This window comes from Salmo trutta, chromosome 15 (genome assembly GCF_901001165.1).
Source record: "Salmo trutta chromosome 15, fSalTru1.1, whole genome shotgun sequence".
In the NCBI taxonomy this organism is placed as follows: Eukaryota; Metazoa; Chordata; class Actinopteri; order Salmoniformes; family Salmonidae; genus Salmo; species Salmo trutta.
Genome location: NC_042971.1, coordinates 33541896 through 33545344, shown reverse-complemented (window position 1 = coordinate 33545344; position 3449 = coordinate 33541896).

Below are 3449 nucleotides of genomic sequence, written 5' to 3'. Positions count from 1 at the left end.
GTTCAATGTTTACGGTTTGGTATTTGATTAGTCATGTAGCTAAAATTTGAGAAACCTGGCTAAGGTATGTATTGTATTGTTCGTCATGGGCTATATCGGACTTCTTCAGTACTGGTGTTGCATAAAAACATACATAGGAAACTCTGCCCAGTGGAACCATTTTCGACTAAACAGCAACATCTCAAGTGAGAAGACACACACAACACAGCTCGGATGGGAAAGTATTTTTACACATAATATAAACTTGTGGAGTGTTATTGTGCTCTGCTTGAATTTTGCAAATGTAATGGCTTCTTTAGTTTCATGGAGAAAGCTCAGGAATATACAGTATGTGGTGGGCAGACTGAGTAATGTGAAAAAAATACATCTAAAATTCAGAACAGGATATTTAGAGGTTCGCAAGAAAATCATGTCAACCTTTTACTTACAAATACATGCCTCATTATTTGAAATTCTTGATTACTTAGTTATGTAATCTCCCTTTAAAATTATCAATTTACATTATTATTCCCAACAAAATGCTGACATTTTTTGGGGTCTTGTTCAACAGCCTAAAACAAATCTGTGTTACATATTGTTATACAGTTGAAGTCGGAAGTTTACATACAACTTAGCCAAATACATTTTAACTCAGTTTTTCACAATTCCTGACATTTAATTCTAGTAAAAATAACCTGTCTTAGGTCAGTTAGGATCACCACTTTATTTTAAGAATGTGAAATGTCAGAATGATTTATTTCTGCTTTTATTTCTTTCATCACATTCCCAGTGGGTCAGAAATTTACATAAACAATTTAAAGGCAATGCTACCAAATTTGAGTGTAACTTGGGTCAAATGTTTCGGGTAGCCTTCCACAAGCTTCACAATAAATTGGGTGAATTTTGGCCCATTTACCTGGTGTAACTGAGTCAGGTTTGTAGGCCTCCTTGCTCACACACCCTTTTTCAGTTCTGCCCACAAATTTTCTATAGGATTGAGGTCCGGGCTTTGTGATGGCCACTCCAATACCTTGATTTTGTTGTCCTTAAGCCATTTTGCCACAACTTTGGAAGTATGCTTGGGGTCATTGTCCATTTGGAAGACCCATTTGCGACCAAGCTTTAACTTCCTGACTGATGTCTTGAGATGTTGCTTCAATATATCCACATAATTTTCCTGCCTCATGATGCCATCTATTTTGTGAAGTGCACCAGTCCCTCCTGCAGCAAAGCACCTCCATAATATGATGCTGCCACCCCCGTAGTCAGGCTTTTTATGGCAGTTTTTGGAGCAGTGGCTTCTTCCTTGCTGAGCAACCTTTCAGGTTATGTCGATATTGGACTCGTTTTACTGTGGATATAGATACTTTTGTACCTGTTTCCTCCAGCATCTTCACAAGGTCCTTTTCTGTTGTTCTGGGATTGATTCGCACTTTTCGCACCAAAGTACGTTCATCTCTAGGAGACAGAACGCGTGTCCTTCCTGAGCAGTATGACAGCTGCGTGGTCCCATGCTGTTTATACTTGCGTACTATTGTTTGTACAGATGAATGTGGTACATTCAGGCATTTGGAAATTGCTCCCAAGGATGAACCAGACTTGTGGAGGTCCCACCCCAAAAATCTGAGGTCTTGTTGATTTCTTTTTGATTTTCCCATGTCAAGCAAAGAGGCACTGAGTTTGAAGGTAGGCCATGAAATACACCCACAAGTACACCTCCAATTGACTCAAATCATGTCAACTAGCCTATCAGAAGCTTCTAAAGCCATGACACAATTTTCTGGAATTTTCCAAGCTGTTTAAAAGGCACAGTCAACGTAGTGTATGTAAACTTCTTACCCACTGGTATTGTGATACAGTGAATTATAAGTGAAATAATCTGTCTGTAAACAATTGTTGGAAAAATGACTTGTGTCATGTACAAAGTAAATGTCCTAACCGACTTGCCAAAACTATAGTTTGTTAACAAGAAATTTGTGGAGTGGTTGAAAAACGAGTTTTAATGACTCCAACATACGTGTATGTAAACTTCCGACTTCAACTGTATATTACACATCTGAATGTCACCCTCTTCCCTTGGCATCCCTAGAAGGCCCATAATACAACCCTCACATGGACACAGCTGTGATCGTTTGCCCACCTGGCAAATTCCATTCCACCACAGGCCACTATTGTCGTAGTGTCAATTCTGACTAACTGTGTCTCTGTAATAAAAAAGAGAGAGAACATGGCATCTCCACAAGGACACTGGGATTTAAGTGTCCTGGAACAAACCAGGCGGCTTTTAATACTCAATATTGTCAAACTGTAGGATCAACCACTTCCACGGCGTACGGTCTGTCCTAGTCCTAGCATAGCAGCTAAGAGCCACGTGGCTCCATCCCCCTCACTCAGTAAGAACTCCTAAATACACCACTTCACTACACCAAGCCAAATCAGTCAATGCAATGCTGAGGAGGTCCCTCTTTGTTGAACGAAACAAGTTTCCAGGGTTGGGGTTGCTCTTTAATTCCAATTCAATTCTTGAATTTGAATTGGCCACACCTGACAGGAAGCAGCATTTGAATTTAATTTGCATTAAAGAAAGTAGAATTCAATTCTATGAAAATGGTATTTATTTTGAATTGCTTTGAATTATATTCTGCTTCCTTCAATTAAAATCCTGGTTATTTTGGGGTGTGGCCTATTCAAATTAAATTCAGAAATGTTGAATTGACACAAACCCTGCAGGGAACGCTAGGCCTGACGAGATTGTAGGGTTGAGAAGTCTGTGTTCTGTGAAAGACAAAAATATGCTTCATTGGTGTAATTGTATTTTTGTACCAGTGAGTCTGACAGTGTTGTTAAATAGATGGTGCATCGTTCTCGGTTTGAAGATGTCTCTCCCTGCACTTGACCACCAACTGATGCGTTTGCCTTTGTTGTGTTGGTTGGCATTGTGGACAATGGCCTCTTTTCTAAGAAGCTGTGACAGTCTATTTTCCTTTCAACTGGCTGAAATTAGATGTGGTTTTCTATCAAAAACAGGAAACCAGACCTCCACAAAATAAATCCAGTTTAACGAGACCCAGTTTGGATGTGACGGCACACAATCTGTGCTAAAATTAAGGTGGTTTTCCTCTGCTATGAGAAGGGCCTCATTGCTGTGATATTAAGCTGTGTTGTGTACTGTTTTTGTGTTCACAAAGTTAGATTGAACGGGATCTTAAGCACCTACAAATTTGTACAAACATATTGTACGAATTGGAATTCGTACAATATCATATTAACGGCAGGAGAGGAAAACAAATTGCAGGATGTGACATATCATTGTGAAAATTTTGGGGGACCAGTTTTCCATAGTGAGCACTACTTTCAAAACTACTTTCTGAAATTATACAAACCTCTGTAGTATCACTTTAACTTCTAAAAGGAATATAAGACAAGTGTTGTCTTAGCACAGGGGTCTAACAAATACAGTATTTCCATTG